The sequence below is a fragment of the Pleurodeles waltl genome, chromosome 4_1 (genome assembly GCF_031143425.1).
Source record: "Pleurodeles waltl isolate 20211129_DDA chromosome 4_1, aPleWal1.hap1.20221129, whole genome shotgun sequence".
Lineage (NCBI taxonomy): Eukaryota > Metazoa > Chordata > Amphibia > Caudata > Salamandridae > Pleurodeles > Pleurodeles waltl.
This window is the reverse complement of record NC_090442.1, coordinates 21,052,965-21,072,484: the sequence shown is the minus strand read 5'-3', so window position 1 is coordinate 21,072,484 and position 19,520 is coordinate 21,052,965. Positions and strand designations below refer to the sequence as shown.

The 19,520-nt window shown below is 47.1% G+C and overlaps 1 pseudogene; it reads left to right on the top strand.

Moving 5' to 3' along the window:
- The window catches only part of LOC138286926 (zinc finger protein 850-like), a 322,857-nt pseudogene that overhangs the window by 196,696 nt on the left and 106,641 nt on the right, over positions 1-19,520 (top strand).

Here is a 19,520-nt window from a genome sequence, read left to right as displayed (position 1 = left end):
GCACCATGGTGAAGGATGCCTGCTTTGTGGGGATGATTGTTTTTGTGCAGGAAGGTGTCCCTTTCTGCACAAAAACAATCAAGAGAGGTGTTTTCCTCTTTCTATGTGTGCTGTGATCCACACAGAAAGAGGGAAAAAACGGGAGAAATAAAGACATTTCTCCCTGTTGCATCACTTCTACTCCACCTCTGAGGTGGCGTAGGATTCGGACGCATTCTCAAACTTGTAAATCTGGGAATGCGTCAGATTCCTTAGCGTTCCATGGGTATTGCTGGAATATCCACAGCAAAACCCATGGAATGCCCTTTTTACACAGTGTTATGCGTGAAATGGGCCATATTTACAAGGCCATGATAACCCACGCAAGGTGGCTTGTCCTTGTAAATATTGGATGGCACACTGCCCCACAGGAGCATTTAAAAAAATGACGCTCCAGTGGTGTGGTATGCCGATAGGATCTCAGAAATTAGCCCCATGGTGTCTGAATGTCAGAGCCAACAGCGTCAGGTGACGTTATCGGAGGTAGTCCAGGACATCGGCTGGAGGTAGTCCAGGACATATGCTGGAGGTAGTCCAGGACATCTTCGCCAGTGAGTTACTCCTCTGGTGAACTTTTTTGCCTTCTTCAGAAAATGCTATCAGCAGTTCTGTGCCCTCCAGTATTCTTTGATGTGAGCCTTGGGGGACAGGTTTCACTTGTGGTGGAACTTGCAACTGCACTACACATTTCCCTTGATTCCTTGGGTTCTGTGGAAGATACGCCAAGATCGGTCCCAAGTCATCCTCATGACCTGGATTGGCAAAGGCAGTGTGGGATGCAGACCTTCGGTGCTTCTCCATATGCCCCCTTCTCAAGCTGCCGTGCAGACTAGACCGTTTCCCCCACCAGCGATGTGCGTACCTTGACGTTTCTGGGTCCAGATTGGCACCCTAGTTTATTCTACAGCTGATGATTCTGCAGGCAGATAATACATTTGAGCAGGAATGTCACCACCACAGGTAATTCACTTTTGTCTTCCTAGTCACATGGTTACCTGTCTGCATCACATGGTTACCTGTCTTCATGACATGGTGGGAATTCACTGAGAATTGTCTTTTCATCTTGGGCTGAGTGCATGTTTGAATGATTTAAATGACTAGTTGATTGATGAGAAATCTGTCTCTATCTTTCAGTGCGGATATGCAGAATAAGGGGGTGCACATAGTCGCTGTGACACCCAGTTGTAGGACTCCAAGGTAACAAATAACAGGAAAACAGAATTGCAATCGGCCAAGCTGCTGTTGCCTATGTTTTGTTGTCCTTAAAATCAGAACATCAATTTTAAATAAGCTAATGTGAAAAGCTGTAAATATGTAATAACTTTCCTCCTAACATCACAAGTCCTGAGTGTTCTATAATAATTGGCAAAAAGCATGAAAAATACTGAAACTAGAGAGGAATTGTCTAAGTATGTGAGTTTGAGGTCATAAATTGACGTCATTAGCCTAAAAATTCATGTCATCCATAGGAAGGAGGATGGTGCCGAAGCATATTTCTGCAAGTTTCATTTAACTATTTGTGTTTTAAAATATGCATTCGTTTAAGTTAGTCTGTTTATCTGTGAATATTTAATCAAACCCATAATAATTTTTAGACATTAGATGTATGCCTTGTTTTGGTGCAGTACTTCTTTGTTTCCTTACTACTGTTTATTAATTGATTAAGTCATGTTAATATGCATTTTTGTCATTGATGTATTCTTCTGCACTATTGATGTAACAATTTCATGGAATATACATTAATGTACATTGATTCCAAAATAACATTTTGATTGATTCATTCACTCATATTTTGTCAACTCTTCGGTGATTTTCTTATTTATGAATAGAGAATACTGAAATGTATGTCTAGGGTCTTCCCCATCAGTGTGAATAGCCCATCGTAACGCTGTTGGTCAGTTGAACCTGTGCATCACCATTTCCTCATCTCTGTTCACCAAGGGGCCTTCTACCACCCATTTCCAGTAAGGTCCAAATCATGAGCCCTTAAGACCTACAGCCCGGACTTGGGAGGTGTTACTCTGCTTGGGGAAGCCATTGGAACGGGCCTGGTCAACCTTTAGCACTGGCACAAGACTCCTGAAGATGAATCCCCTTCTGATCTCAAGTTAAGCATAACATGGCCACCACCACAGTTCCAGTGGTTCTGCAGCCTGCAGAGAGGGCTGAGAGGTGCCTTTGCCCATGTGGGATCCCAGAGCTGCAGAGCGATAGGGCATGGTCCCCAGGGAGGGCATGGGACCATGTTTGCTGATGGAGGTATCAGCAGGGCCCTTTCTCATGAGCCTGCGGCTGCGTGACACCAGGTGGAATCGGCTATCTCCTGCACCAGAGCTAAAAAGGAGGGGTGAAGCTTTTACATCTGTCCAAGAACCCACAGCTCCTGCTGAGTGGTCCGTGATCGGCTCCACCACGGTTCGTACACCACTTCTGCAGGTGGATTGCAAACTGTGGCCCCAGAGTTTATTTTGTGACCAACCTGATGTCAAAACCTCACTCAGGGGTGCCCTTCTATCAAATATATTCTCCATTCCCAGAGACCACAGCTGTCAATGACCACACAGGCCATTGGAGATGAATAGGCGGCCCAAAGTGTTACTTTTAGCAGTAGGAGATGTCCAGGAAATAATGACCACATTTAAGATAAAGACCGGCCTGCTGCAATAAGATTTCTTTAAGTTGCATACTGAATTAACTCATGACATTTAAAAGTTTGACATGAGAACGGACCATCTAGAGGTGGTGATAGCAAAGGGACCCATGAAGGGGATGAATTGAGAGTGTGCACAGAGGAGCTGGAAAAACTGTGTCAGAGGCTCAGAGACAAAGCTGAGAATGGGGAAAACCATTTCTGACAGAACAACATGCATATCAGGGGCATCCATGACTCAATTTCCATTTGTGACCTGCCACAATACGTCCAAGATTTGTTTAAGTTCATACTACATGGTCCCTGAAATGGAGATAACACAAAGAAGACAAGACAGCACATGCTACGCAGGAACAAATGTGAGCGGCAATCCCATGCCAGAGGTGACCCACACCTACAGAACTCTTGATTTCCTGCTAGCTGAGGAACATTGACTTTGCTCTGGAGTGTAACACAAGCTCCTGGCATCACTCTTGCGACCGAGGTGGTCTTACTTTACCTGTTTGGATTCATGATGAGTAAAATAGTTGCTGTTAAAATATAGGGGCCTACCTGGACGTGGCTGGAAGGGGCAGAGATACCTCCTCTGGCTCAAAGGAGGAAGGGTGTGTGTTTCACTCTGTTGCCTTCCTTTCTACTGTTGTAGCCCCACACAGAACAGACAATCACTTATTTGATAATGGCTTTCGGGTCATCCAAGTTCTCTCATTCGGTGTTATATTTGTTGTTCTGTTATTTTTTCCCCAGGCTTGAACACTAATTCTCTAGTCATTGTGTAGAAGTGCAGGTAGATCGCCTCAGCACCCCTGCTGTCACATTGCAAGGAGACATCGCCCGTACAATATATTTTTATCACAACTACCCTACAAATGTTAAATATTCCTACCCTAAATGAGTAGGGTCTGAACCACTTGAAAGGCAACCAATGTCAATCATATCCACCGATAATCCCATGGATAGACCAGGTAGTTATTTTTAAGCCATTTGTACAGCTTATGGCCCTCATTATGAACCTGGCGGCGGCTGCCAAAAGACAGGAAGTGTCAGCAGAATGCATTCCGCATATAATAATGCCAAAAAGACACACCGCCAAATAATTGACAAGCTCCACTCACCGCCAAGGCCAACGACAGGGGGAAACGCGGGACCCAGCAACCCGCCATGCAAACAAATCTGCCACCCACCAAATAACGATGCACAAATCAGAACGGTAATCAGTGAATGTCGAACGACCATTGGCGGTATGAACCGCTGCGGTCAGCAATGGGACCAGCCAACAACAACTGCACACATTGGCAAATTTGAAAAGCCCACACTTGACACACATCAACACACATCACACACCCACGCACACCACTATAAAACGCACACATACACACCCCACAATTCTTTGCAACGCCAATTGCACGACAGAGATTGACACCCAAACACACATACACTGAATTAACCATCACACGTCACACACACAAAACCACTACCAAAACTCAAACACTGCACACCCTCCATCACCAACCACATACACAACCATAAAACAGCACCATCACCACCTCACCAACAACACACCACCCTCAACACACACCATGGCACCCGCGCTTCACTGACGGGGAGATAAGGACCATGATGGACAAAATACTCAGGGTCGAGCCACAGCTCTTCGGGGCACAGGTGCAGCAGATGCCTTTCACCAAGAAGATGGAGCTATGGCAGAGTATTGTCAACAAGGTCAATGCTGTGGGAAACCATCCACGCACAAGGGATGACATCAGGAAGAGATGGAGCGACCTGCGGGGAAGGTGCGTTCCATGGCATCACAACACAACATCGCCATGGACAAGACTGGCGGTGGTCCCCCACCTTCTCCCCCCAATACACTGACGGGAGGAGAGGGTCTTGGCTATCCTGCACCCGGAGGGCCTCACTGGACTCCCTGGAACACTAGACTCGGGTAAGTCAACTACAAAACCCTAAAAGTCACCACACCTGTAATGCACATGTCACACCATCCATCTCACTACTGTGAGAAAGTAGCCTCTTTCTAGCCTTGTTACCCCCACTTTTGGCCTGTTTGTGAGTGTATGTCAGGGTGTTTTCACTGTCTCACTGGGATCCTGCTAGCCAGGGCCCGGTGCTCATAGTGAAAACCCTATGTTTTCAGTATGTTTGTTATGTGTCACTGGGACCCTGCTAGTCAGGACCCCAGTGCTCATAAGTTTGTGGCCTATATGTATGTGTTCCCTGTGTGGTGCCTAACTGTCTCACTGAGGCTCTGCTAACCAGAACCTCAGTGGTTATGCTCTCTCATTTCTTTCAAATTGTCACTAACAGGCTAGTGACCAATTTTACCAATTTACATTGGCTTACTGGAACACCCTTATAATTCCCTAGTATATGGTACTGAGGTACCCAGGGTATTGGGGTTCCAGGAGATCCCTATGGGCTGCAGCATTTCTTTTGCCACCCATAGGGAGCTCTGACAATTCTTACACAGGCCTGCCACTGCAGCCTGAGTGAAATAACGTCCACGTTATTTCACAGCCATTTTACACTGCACTTAATTAACTTATAAGTCACCTATATGTCTAACCTTTACCTGGTAAAGGTTAGGTGCAAAGTTACTTAGTGTGAGGGCACCATGGCACTAGCCAAGGTGCCCCCACATTGTTCAGGGCCAATTCCCCGGACTTTGTGAGTGCGGGGACACCATTACACGCGTGCACTACATATAGGTCACTACCTATATGTAGCTTCACCATGGTAACTCCGAATATGGCCATGTAACATGTCTATGATCATGGAATTGCCCCCTCTATGCCATCCTGGCATAGTTGGCACAATCCCATGATCCCAGTGGTCTGTAGCACAGACCCTGGTACTGCCAAACTGCCCTTCCTGGGGTTTCACTGCAGCTGCTGCTGCTGCCAACCCCTCAGACAGGCAGATGCCCTCCTGGGGTCCAGCCAGGCCTGGCCCAGGATGGCAGGACAAAGGACTTCCTCTGAGAGAGGGTGTTACACCCTCTCCCTTTGGAAAACGGTGTGAAGGCAGGGGAGGAGTAGCCTCCCCCAGCCTCTAGAAATGCTTTCTTGGGCACAGATGTGCCCAATTCTGCATAAGCCAGTCTACACCGGTTCAGGGGACCCCTTAGCCCTGCTCTGGCGCGAAACTGGACAAAGGAAAGGGGAGTGACCACTCCCCTGACCTGCACCTCCCCTGGGAGGTGTCCAGAGCTCCTCCAGTGTGCTCCAGACCTCTGCCATCTTGGAAACAGAGGTGCTGCTGGCACACTGGACTGCTCTGAGTGACCAGTGCCACCAGGTGACGTCAGAGACTCCTTCTGATAGGCTCCTTCAGGTGTTAGTAGCCTATCCTCTCTCCTAGGTAGCCAAACCCTCTTTTCTGGCTATTTAGGGTCTCTGTCTCTGGGGAAACTTTAGATAACGAATGCAAGAGCTCATCCGAGTTCCTCTGCATCTCTCTCTTCACCTTCTGCCAAGGAATCGACTGCTGACCGCGCTGGAAGCCTGCAAAACTGCAACATAGTAGCAAAGACGACTACTGCAACTCTGTAACGCTGATCCTGCCGCCTTCTCGACTGTTTTCCTGGTGGTGCATGCTGTGGGGGTAGTCTGCCTCCTCTTTGCACTAGAAGCTCCGAAGAAATCTCCTGTGGGTCGACGGAATCTTCCCCCTGCAACCGCAGGCACCAAAAAGCTGCATTACCGGTCCCTTGGGTCTCCTCTCAGCACGACGAGCGAGGTCCCTCGAATCCAGCAACTCTGTCCAAGTGACCCCCACAGTCCAGTGACTCTTCAGTCCAAGTTTGGTGGAGGTAAGTCCTTGCCTCACCTCGCTAGACTGCATTGCTGGGAACCGCGACTTTTGCAGCTACTCTGGCCTCCGTGCACTTCCGGCGGAAATCCTTTGTGCACAGTCCAGCCTGGGTCCACGGCACTCTAACCTGCATTGCACGACCTCCTAAGTTGTTCTCCGGCGACGTGGGACTTCTTTGTGCAACTTCGGGTGAGCACCGTTTCACGCATCCTCGTAGTGCCTGTTTCTGGCACTTCTCCGGGTGCTACCTGCTGCTAAGAGGGCTCCTTGTCTTGCTCGACGTCCCCTCTACCTCCTGGTCCAATTTGCGACCTCCTGGTCCCTCCTGGGCCACAGCAGCGTCCAAAAACGCTAACCGCACGATTTGCAGCTAGCAAGGCTTGTTGGCGTTCTTTCGGCGGGAAAACACTTCTGCACGACTCTGCACGGCGAGAGGGATCCGTCCACCAAAGGGGAAGTCTCTAGCCCTTTTCGTTCCTGCAGAAACCTCAGCTTCTTCTGTCCAGTAGAAGCTTCTTTGCACCCACAGCTGGCATTTCCTGGGCCTCTGCCCATCTCCGACTTGCTTGTGACTTTTGGACTTGGTCCCCTTGTTCCACAGGTACCCAAGATTGGAAATCCATCGTTGTTGCATTGTTGGTTTGTGTCTTTCCTGCATTATTCCTCTAACACGACTTCTTTGTCCTTAGGGGAACTTTAGTGCACTTTGCACTCACTTTTCAGGGTCTTGGGGAGGGTTATTTTTCTAACTCTCACTATTTTCTAATAGTCCCAGCGACCCTCTACAAGGTCACATAGGTTTGGGGTCCATTCGTGGTTCGCATTCCACTTTTGGAGTATATGGTTTGTGTTGCCCCTATCCCTATGTGTCTCCATTGCATCCTATTGTAACTATACATTGTTTGCACTGTTTTCTAAGACTATACTGCATATTTTTGTATTGTGTATATATATCTTGTGTATATTTCCTATCCTCTCACTGAGGGTACACTCTGAGATACTTTGGCATATTGTCATAAAAATAAAGTACCTTTATTTTTAGTATAACTGTGTATTGTGTTTTCTTATGATATTGTGCATATGACACTAAGTGGTACTGTAGGAGCTTCACTCGTCTCCTAGTTCAGCCTAAGCTGCTCTGCTAAGCTACCATTATCTATCAGCCTAAGCTGCTAGACACCCTGTACACTAATAAGGGATAACTGGGCCTGGTGCAAGGTGCAAGTACCCCTAGGTACTCACTACAAGCCAGTCCAGCCTCCTACAACTACCACCAGGCCACCCCAGCCCACAACACCCAGAAACTCCTACCCATGTGCCCTGCATGCCCACACCCCCCATACAAATCACTATCCAGGCACCTGTGTACAATCACCAACCCCTGCATGTAATGTCAGTAGCACTACAACACCCAGAATGCACCACCACCCAATCACTAAATGCATCAAACAGAACCCGAAGGGACCCTGCATGCTAATACCTGGGAATGTAACTACCAATTACTGGTGACCGGTGCTGATATAGGGGTACAGGGATATAGCAATGACTGTATAGGGAGCAGAAGACAGGAGACATACAAGACAAATGTAATCAAACCCCAAACAATTACTCAAAATACCTCTATGAGAGCAAGGGATAGTACTGCCAATGCCATATCCCATACAGCACTGCCACTACACAAACACACACACCATTATGCACAAGAAAGTGCAGGACACCCACATCTCTATTCTCTCACACACAGGCACCACCACCCATGCCACCCGGATGGAGACGTCAAGAAGTGCCAATCCTCCACCTAAAGATGAAGGCCCAAGAGTGCAGAGGGATGTCTGGACACAGAGGAAATCCCTGGCCCATTCCACAGCCCTGGTCGGTCACCCTCCAGAAGCCCCACCCAGGACACCACTGAAACCCCTATCACTCAGCCACCACCATCAGCTCTTGCCCAACGCCCCCACATCAGTGTCTCCAGGTCATGGACTGTCTGCCCACCTGTACAGGGGCCAAGACTCCACCCACCACTAGGCAGGATGATGAAGGGCCCAGTGCAAGTGGAACTGACAGACCTGTGTTGGGGACACAGGAACAGGGGGCTAGGGCCACTGGGAGGGTATCAGTGGCCCAGGGGTGTGGCCCAAGGAGGGATGCGGCTGCCCAGGAGGCCATTGCTGAGGTCCTGGGAGCATACCACCATTCCCAGGACAGGATGGGCCAGATCCTGGCTACGTTGAAGGAGAATCAGAGGCTGCAGGTAGCCCACCACCAGGGGGCCATGGAGCAATGGAAACAGCTCAATGCTACCATGGCCTCCATTACAGGGGTGCTGCAGCGCCTGCCCAACATCCAGCCTGAGTCCTCCACCCACCTGCAGGCCCCTTCCACTAGCCAGGACACAGCCCGACATCTACATCTGCAGCAGCTAGTGGACTGGTGGCACTGCCAGAGGACTCACAGGACACCAGCACCCCTTCCCCTGCAGCCCAGATTCCCCCTCGCCTCAGACCCAGACATCCCAGTGAAACACCAGCCAAGACCAAGCCCACCTCCAGGAAGTGACTCTGCCCTGAACTGTCTCCCTTTTGTGCCACTGAGCTACCTTGTTGACATTCCACTGCCATATCACCATCTTCCACTGGCCCCATGCACTCTGCCCCTGTGCTACCAACAGCTGTGGAACTGTACCGGAGTATATTGTTCACCATGTACCCACCCCCTTCCACTGTCCCATCACATTTGTATATTTTATTTTCCAATAAAAACACTTGCACACACCAAATATCTGTCCTTATTTTATTATAAGCAATCAAATGTAAATATGTATGTATGAGTAAGTTTCAGTCATAAAGCTGCATTTATTGCAGGAGGGGGTCTAACAGAATGTAGTGCATGAAGTATGTAACACTGTAAATTCCATAGCTGTACCACATATCTGTTTCTTCATTCACAAAGTTGGCACATCACTGGTAAGGGGCACCACAGCAGCATCTTTCAGCAAGGACAATGTTACAAATCAGTACTGCAGTGTTCAAACACAAAACTTCTCAATTTCCATTTCTGATGTACAGACACACACAATTCACCTATGACAACATAGGGGAGAATGCACAAGTGTCACTTAGGTCCTCAATAATATTGTCTACATGTGACCTAGCACAGCTTCTCTCACACAGTGATGTAGATTTGCAGTTCATAAGTGCTTTCAGCACTCATCACCAGAGTGCAGACAAATGGCAGCATGCCAGAAGAATTGTGTGCCCCTGCCCAAACAACACTGATGTCTCATAATGAAGCATGCAGAACCACTCCAAGCAAGTACCCAGTCAGAGGGATGTTGATTCAAACCAGTATCAACACAGCAAACAGGTAACTATGAGTTCTCCTCACTAACATTACACACACTACAATACAGGAATGTTTCCCACGGGTGGTTCCCCAAAAACACCTCAGTGACACATACCAAAGGACACAAAGCACTGTGTTGGTACCTAGTAGATTAGTCACCCGGATCCAACCCAGAAAACCCATTTGCACAATAGAAATTGTACCTGAGAGTCACTGGAAGTATAGCCGGATTAGCTGGATTCTGGAGTTGATGTCTTCCCCCTCTTCTTCTTCTTCTTCACTCTCATCCATCCTCTGAGGTGGCAGGGGTGGATGGGCAGCATCCTCTTCTTCCAGGAGGGGTATAGCTTTCCTCACAGCCAAGTTGTGCACCATGCAGCAGGCCACCACTATCTGACATACCTTGTCAGGGTCATAGTACAGGGATCCTCCAGAGAGATGCAGGCAACAAAATCTTGCCTTCAGGAGTCTTATGGTCCGCTCTATCACCCTCCTAGTGAGACCATGTGCCTCATTATAACGGATTTCTGCATCTGTCCTGGCATTCCTCACAGGTGTCAGGAGCCAATGCACGTTTGGGTAGTCAGAATCCCCTAGAAAGGTGGATGAAAGAGGGTTCAGAACACACATTTGTAACTTGCATACAGTCTGACTGTCAGCTATGTAACTAATACAGTCTCATACACACTCACCTATGAGCCAAGCTCTGTCCCCCTGTAGTTGCCCTGTCATGTCTGGCACACTGCTGTATCTCAGGACATAGGAATCATGGACTGATCCTGGGAGCCTTGCATTAACATGAGAAAATTACTGATCAGCAAGACACACCAATTGGACATTAATGGAGTGAAAAGTTTTATGGTTTCTAAACAACTGTTCATTGGCTGTTGGGGGTATGAGGGCTATGTGGGTATCATCAATGGCACCTATCACATGGGTGATATTTGCAAAAGCATAGAATCCTGATTTGATGGTGGTGAGATCAGCCCTTTCGAGAAACTGGACATAACTTTGCAGGTGTTGAACAAACACTTCTGTGGGCTATGTGTGCCATTCTGGACCTTTATTATGGTCTGGCCTATGGCCTTGTTGGGACATTGGTTTCTTATTTTGTTAATACATTTTAGTGCCCAGCAGACATGTTGGTGCAGTATTGTCCCGTTGTGCAGCGTTTCACTGTGGGGGAGTGGTGTACACAGGTGTGTGCAATGGTGCAGGTATTTGTTGACTTGTGTCTGGTAAGTACATTTTGGGAGGGTATGTTTGACTGTGGGAAGTGGGAGGGGTTGGGTGTGCGTTGCGGTATGGGTGGGTTGGATGGTTGTGTAATTGTCCCCTTTCCTCCCATGTGTGCTAGGCTTCAGTACTTACCGTCATCGTCTTCGTCGGTGGTCACGGTCCTGGAGAAAATTAGCAAGGAGAAGCACTAGCATTATTTCCAATTTGTGCTCCATGTCAGCCTCGGTGTGGTCTGTTTGCCTCCAATGAGTATTTCCCCTTATATGGGTCGTTTCCGCCAAGCTTTGCGTGGCGGTGGTTCCCGTCCCGGAACTAGTGGCGGTGTGATGTTTCATTTTACGGTGGGCGGGAAGGGCCTTTCTGCCCGGCTGAAGATGGCCTTCGCCGGTGGCGGCAGCTCTCCCAAAATGGCGGTGAGTGGCTGGGCCGCTGGCTGCTTTTCATGTGTTTCATTTTATGGCGGTCCGGACCTCCAGCCTGTTGAAGGTAGTTACCGCGACCACCAGCAGGGCGGTGTTTCCTGCCAGGTTCATAATGACCACATGTGTGTCTTAGAAACAGTTTCAGTTACAGATGTCGATGAAGTTGAAAAAAAAGTAATCTTGGTTGATGAAGTAACCAGAGGCAGTCTGTGAAAACACACAGGAGCCGGTGCACTGCTGCTGGGTGGATTCAGTTCATGTGAAGGTTCATAGTAGACGATGATGTCAGTTTGTGTTGCACGTGAGTAATAAGCAGCCACATCTTAGGCAGTTCTTGTGGGCGAAGTCGTAACATGAATTAACACAAACTCATTCTCCACCCTTCCCATGCTCGAGGAGGTATTTGTAGCAGCAGTGTTGGTTATTCTTTGAAGAGGTATATCCTGTGGTTTAGTAAGAAGGGACCAGGAAGGATGGAGTTCATCATCAAACAGACTTTATTCGACTTTTAACAAGTCATAAAAGTATCAAATAAAAGCACATCTATATATGTAGACGCAATAAATAAACAAATTAGTAAAGAATAAATAATAAAATAAAAAATAAAAAATGCACATCATTAATTTATCCGTATACATATTGAAATCACATTAATAGATTTAGGCCAATGCACCCATGGACTTTCTTACGGTCAGTACTAAGCATAAAAAATTTGCCAAAATTCCACACATTTCGATAGAAGATAAACCTGTAAGCTAAAATACACATCCCGACACTGACGCAAGTTAATCGATCTTAAAAATGGCATTGAAAGACATTTTCTCTGTTTATCATAAAATTTACAAAAGAGGATCACGTGCATCGTAGATTGGGTTGCCTTCGCGTCACAGGGGCATACTTTTAAAACTGTGCTCCAGTCATTCATAGTCAGAAAAGTTACTAGGCGATGGAAGGTGTCTAAACGTAGTCTTGTAAGGACAAAACGAGGGTTTGTCACGCTTACTAGGTAAGGCTGCATGCCTTCAGTAGACAGAATCAGTTTGTTGGAATGACACTGGGCTTTTTCGATTCTGTTTCCCAGGTACTTCCAGGTACTTTAATGTCATGTCCCTCAATTCTTTCCTGGTTATTTTTCCCAATGATTCTGGGTTTGCATAATAGTCTTTACAGCTCATGTTTCCAAAAAAGAACATAATATATTTCAACCAAGGAACTCTTAACGAGTGAGTTAGCCTCATACAATCCGTTAGGATGGCCTTGTTTAGTCCAGTGTGCTCCGAGGTCCATACTTTGTGCCATAATAATAGTGGCTGTATCTTTATCAAATCGGCTACAAAGGAAAACCCTAATTCCACTTGGCTAATGTATGACGATGTACCATTTGGTACCATTAACAGGTATCTGAGGAAGTTATTCTCCACTGTCTGAATTGGATTGCAATTAGTATACCCCCAAATACCTGATCCATACATGGCAGCCGGAATGCACTTAGCTTTGTAGATTTTTACCATATTTAACGGGGTGATCCCCCCTAGCCTTTTAGAAAAAATCTTCAGAGCCGCCGTTGTTTTAATGATCTGGTCTTTTTTAGTTTTCACACAATGTACCCATGAACCCTGTTTGTCAAACATTATACCCAAGTATGAAAAGGTACGAGCTATCTCCACTTTGTCCTCATGAATGGTAGTGTTGTAAATCTTACCCGATTGCCTACCACAATTCATTATAAAGGTTTTAGACCGGTTGACTGTAAGTCCCAGATCTGTCAAAAAGGTTATGCAGGTAGTTAAAGGTTTTCGGAGGGCTAACGGTGTCCTAGCCATAAGTACTGCATCATCTGCATAAAGCAGTGCAGGGACAGCACGGTTACCTATTTGGGGAAGGCCTCTACATTTGCTTATCAGTTCTCGTTCTAGATTGTTTATGTAGAGTGAGAACAAGAGTGGAGCAAGAACGCAGCCTTGGCGCACCCCTCTATATATACCGAAGAGCCTAGTGCATTCCCCTCTCATCCCATACCTTACTCTTGCTCTACATCCTGTGAACATGCCCTGTATAAACTAAACTATTGTTAATTCGACCCCCATGTTACTTAAAATGTCCCATAACTTCTCATGTAATACGCAGTCAAATGCTGAAGATAAATCTATAAAGGCCAGGTACAGGTTACCATATCTGGTCTTTGTGTACTTCCCCACTAGGAGGCTTAAATTCAGGCCCTGTTCCACTGTGCCTATTCCTGTGCGGAAGCCATACTGCACTGGGGATAAGATGTCATTTTCTTCCGCCCATGTTTGGAGTCTATTTAAAATTATTCTCCCGCTAGTTTAGCTGATGTGTCAAGCAGGGAGATTGGCCTATAGCAGGCTGGGTTAAGGCGGTCACCTTTTTTATATATAGGGATGATGATGGAGTCTCCCCACGTCAATGGGGGGCCTTGTATACAAAAGGCCCTCAATACCTGCGTCATTAAAGGGCCCCGTAGGTGCGTGTTTGCCTTGTATAAATCTATTGGGATGCCATTGGGGCCCAGGGCTTTCCCCGCTTTGCTTATATTTATGGCTTCCACTACCTCCTCTAAACTAAACTGGGGTATTACAGCTGAACATGGGCCTTCCTGAGCACCTGGGGCCTTTAAGAAGACTGCAGAGTCTATGTCAGTAGATTGGCGGTATATCTTGGAAAAATATACGATCCAATCCTCTTCCGAGATTGCAATTTCCATTCTGGGGATGTCTCTATTCCCTAACACAGGAGTATTTATTATTTTCCAGAAGAGGATGTTATCCTTAGCAAGACTAGCTTTATGTAGTTTTTCCCACAGGTTGCCTCTCAGGGTTGATTTCCTCTTTTTTGTGGCTGTCTTGTATGCCTGTCTACACATGCGTATTTCAGTCGGGCATCTTATTGGAGCACTTAAAGCTTTTTTTAATCTCGTGTGTGCTTTTGTGCAATCGTGGTCAAACCAGCCACTTTTCCTTTTTTTCCCTACCTTCTCCCGCCTAGTAGTGAGAACTTCCTTCACGCCTTGCGTTATCTGAGAAAAAGCACTTAAACATTTCCCTGGTTCTATGTCCTCACTAAGGCAGTCTACGAAGGCCTGATTATATTTGCATAATAGCTGTTTCAATAGAGCCTGTGAATCTATCTGGGACCATCTCAGTGTATATCCATTACTTGGGGCTAATTCAGTATCGTTTACCATTATGACCTTCTCATCTTTAGCCAATGTAACAGGAGTTAGTGAGAGTTCCAAACTCTGAGGGAAGTGGTCGCTTATTGCAATGTCATGGATTGTATGGTTAGTAAAATAATATGAAAAATGGGATGACATTAAAACATAATCGATCACCGTATCAGCGCTCCTTCCATTAAAAGTTGGTTAAACTGTAGTTCTTTGGAGTGTAACTCGTTTACAAAAGACAGGTTATGTTTTTGGGCCACTAAGTTCATCACATCTCCTTGGATGGTATTTGAGAAATGAGGCCTTGAGCCAGTGTCTTCAGTGTCCCTACCGCACACCTTTTCCGAGAGCTCTTTACAAAGATGGACATTAAAATCACCGCCCCTTATGATAAAAGTCTCACGTCTATTATTTGCACATATTTTCTCTAGGTCCTCTCCCATCTCCATTAAAATATTAGAAAGCTCTCTTGGTGATGCATTATTATAAAAATGTATAACTACTACCTGAGTATTCTGATCCAGGTTGCTTTCTATCATTGGATGGAGTTCAACATTCACCATCCTCATGGTATCCATGAATGCCCTAGAGGAAAAAGCAGGGCCGTGTTCTGAGTGGAATACTGCAACCGCATATGTACCGATAAAGACCAGCAAGTCTTTAATAACAGATCGATCGTCAGCCGACTGCTGTGGCCATACCCAAGGAATCTAGAACAAGAATCAGCAGCAACTAGTGGGTATTTGTATGCACCATCAGGCTGTAAGGGACCGCAACGGTCCAGGTACACACAATGTAGAGGTCTATTAAACACTAAGGGGGTGATTCTAAGCTTGGCGGGCGGCGGTAGCCGCCCGCCAAGCGGGAACCGCCAGAAGACCGTACCGCGGTCAAAAGACCGCGGCGGTCATTCTGGGTTTCCCACTGGGCTGGCGGGCGACCGCCGAAAGTCCGCCCGCCAGCCCAGCGGGAAACACCCTTCCCACGAGGACGCCGGCTCAGAATGGAGCCGGCGGAGTGGGAAGGTGCGACGGGTGCAGTTGCACCCATCGCGAATTTCAGTGTCTGCAAAGCAGACACTGAAATTCTTCGTGGGGCCCTCTTACGGGGGCCCCTGCAGTGCCCATGCCATTGGCATGGGCACTGCAGGGGCCCCCAGGGGCCCCGCGGCACCCCCTACCGCCATCCTGTTCCTGGCAGGAGACCCGCCAGGAACAGGATGGCGGTAGGGGGTGTCAGAATCCCCATGGCGGCGGAGCGCACTCCGCCGCCATGGAGGATTCTCAAGGGCAGCGGGAAGTCGGCGGTACACCGCCGACTTTCCGTTTCTGGCCGCGGCTGAACCGCCGCGGTCAGAATGCCCAGCGGTGCACCGCCAGCCTGTTGGCGGTGCTACCGCCGACCTCCGCCATGGCGGTAATTACCGCCAGGGTCAGAATGACCCCCTAAGAGGGATGTTTGCGTTGGGTGTTTGATATTGGAGCTCTTTCTTTGCTGGCAAATGTCACAACAAAGGACATATAGCTTGGTCTGTTTGAATAGACCCGGCTACCAGAAGTGTTTTTGTAAAAGTGATATTGTGGCCACAACACCAGCATGAGCAGATGCCACACCCTCATGTGTTGCTTTGATGAGATTTGATCTATGGTCCTGGTTGGGGATCACTCGATCTCCTGCCCCAGTAATTGTCACAAAGGCAATATTCTGTGCCCTGATATGGTAGGAATATTTGGCAAGGTATGCTTTTGGAAGAATCTTGCCCTCAGCTGAAGCTTCCATGGCAGCCTGAATTGCATTATCCAATCTCGTATGGGAAATAGTCACTGCAGCAACAGAAGTCATAGCTACTGCTGATTTGGCAGCTTCATCAGCCAAAGTATTTCGTACAACGTGTACTCCTACGCTTTGATGGGCCAGTCTATGTACATACATGAGCATCTGGTAGCTTATCCTTAAGATCAGCCACCCTCCCCCACAGGGTTCTGGGTTTTATGGTGTTCCCCTTTGAGTCTCTGAACCCGTTCAACTGCCAGTGATTGAGATAATCATTGTGGGACTGAACACACTAGTCTGAATCACACACAATCAATGTGAGCTGCTCTGGGTCAGTATTTTCCAGTGCCAAGATAAGAGCTTTAAGCTCAGCCAGCTGTGCTGTGCAGTCCCCCGGGGTCTGTGTGTAGGTATTTTGAGGGTGGAATACACCATCCTTCCTCACCCCCCGCTCACAGCTGCGTAAGCGGCTGACTATTGATGTTTTGTACCTACAGCTGGTTGTGCTGAACCATCAGTGTAAATGACAGTTTGGTATCTGTCACGTGGCAAGATGTTAGTAGGTGCGGGGTACTCCTGTTTGTATTGGAGAAATTCTTGTGTTTGAAGTTGTGGGTCAAAAATGTAGTCAACATCAGTGGCAGTCAGGGAGGTTGCCCATTGAATCCAGCTTGGATGTAGTGCTTTAGTGTTGGAAACGCTAGCTTTGGCGACCACCTCTAAGACTGGCACCGGGGTAACAACAGCAATGAGTTTCCCTTGGGCAAGTGACCTCTCCTTAATGACAGCCATCTGTACGACGATCAGAATCTTCTCTGTGGGTGCAAAATGTTGTTCTGCGTTTGAGTACAAATGTGATTTGTATGCTGTGGGCACCAAGTCACCTTAATTAAAGTGACATAGGTGAACCTGATGGCACCAGCAATTATTCTGATGACCAAATTTGTTTTGTTGTCGTGTGTGTGTAAGTGTTTTGCTTCTAGCATATCATGCTGCATTTCTCTAACAATGCATATGTTTTCAGCTGTCCACTGTTTGCTTGAGAAATCTGGATGAATTAATGTCCATGTTTATACTTTTTGACGCAAAACTGCGCAAACACAGTTTTGCGTCAAAAAGGATAGCGCCGGCTTGCGCCATTCCTGAGCACCAGCTGGGCACCATATTTATGGAATGGCGCAAGCCAGTGCTAAGAATGGGCTAGTGTCAAAAGAAAAGACGCTAGCCGGTTGGGGTGGCGGTATGGGGCTAGGGTGTTTTGCAACAAAAAATTACGCTAAGTTGGTTAGAGACAAAAGAAATGCCTCTAATCAGCCTAGCTTCATTCTGATGCAAACCCTTCCATACCACATGACTCCTGTCTTATAAAAGACAGGAGCCATGCCCACCACCCCAATGGTCAGCAGAGGGGACTAGGGTCCCCTGAGCATGGCCATTGCACCCTGTGCCATGCAGGGGTGTGAATTTCAGGCCCCCCAATAGCACTTTTCAAACATATTAAAAATACTTACCTATACTCACCCTACTTTCCTGGGATGGCCCCCCCCCCCATCCTCTGGTGTGGGTGGGGGTGTTCCTGGGGTTTGGGGTGGGCACCTGTAGGCTCTTTCAATGGTGTTCTACCATGGAAATGTGTCCACAGGTCCTCTAACACCTGCCCTGACCCAGGCATTACATAATAGCGCTTAGAAAGCTTAGCACCATTATTTAAGGCCACCTCCCACCCTGAGTGATTTTAGCACGGGGATAAATATGACGCTAAGGCCATAGCGCCATTTTTTGGCCGGGAACGCCTACCTTGCATCTCACTGAAGCAAAGTAGTTTCCCGCTACCAAAAAATGATGCGAACTCCAAAACTTTGACGCTAGACGGGTCTAGGGACAAAGTATAAATATGGAGTTAATTTTGCACCAAATTTGCGTAAATAAAATGGACGCAAATTCAGCACTAAAATAGGATAAATATGCCCCTAAGTCATAGAGTGGTTTTATGCCTTATGCATAATCTGGAATGTAAGTTCTGCCAAAGTTAAAGTAATGACTGCAGTTTCTTAATGTATTTGGTGGTTGACGCTGAGCGCATGCTCTTGTCTTCATCTGATAGCTTGTATCTAAGGAACAATACACTGAGAAAGGCTATTTACTTTTCTTAAAATTGAATTTGTAGACTAAGGAGGCAAATCCTAAAACGATCCGTTCGACCCTGGCAAGATGAATGATGAGGTCATCAACTGTGAGATAGATGTCATCCACAGAGGACAACGTCTCCGGATCAATATAATGCAATATTGATGTTACACGGGCAGAAAACAACTCTAGGCTATTCTTATAGCCCTGTGGTAAACAGCAAAAGCACCAATGAGAGCCAAATGAGAAATCACTCAGGTCCTGACATGTTTTGGCTGAAATTTTTGGGGAAATATCCAAGGTTGTTTTATATTTCTTATGCACTATGTTGTAAATTAGTAGAGTGCTGTATGAGTATGTGTATGTTCAGTTGTTTAATTATCTATAATCTAAGACTATACCTCTCAGTTCCCCTGCCTCATTTAGACTCATATTTATACTTTTTAATGCAAACCTGCGTTAACGTAGGATTGCGTCAAAAAGTATAGCGTCGGTTAGCCCCAATCATGGACGCCTGCCGGGCGTCATATTTCTAGATTGTCGCTAGCTAGCACTAAGGCCCGATTAACGGCAAAATTCCTGACGCTAACTGGGTGGGGGAGCCGTAGGGGAAAATGGAGGTTGTGCGTGATAGAATGGCGCCAGTCAGGTTAGAGTCAGAAAACTGACGCTAACCTGATTAGAGCCATTCCATCAACACACAACCCCCATAGACATGACTCCTGTCTTAGAAAAGACAGGAGTCATGCCGCCGAGCCCAGTGGCCATGCCCAGGGAACAAATGTCCCCTGGGCATGGCCCTTAGCCACAGTGCCATGTAGGGTGGCCAAACTTAGGCCCCCCCCATGGCACTTAAATTTTGTTTTAGAAACACTTACCTGTACTTACCTGCGATGGGTCCCGCCATCCT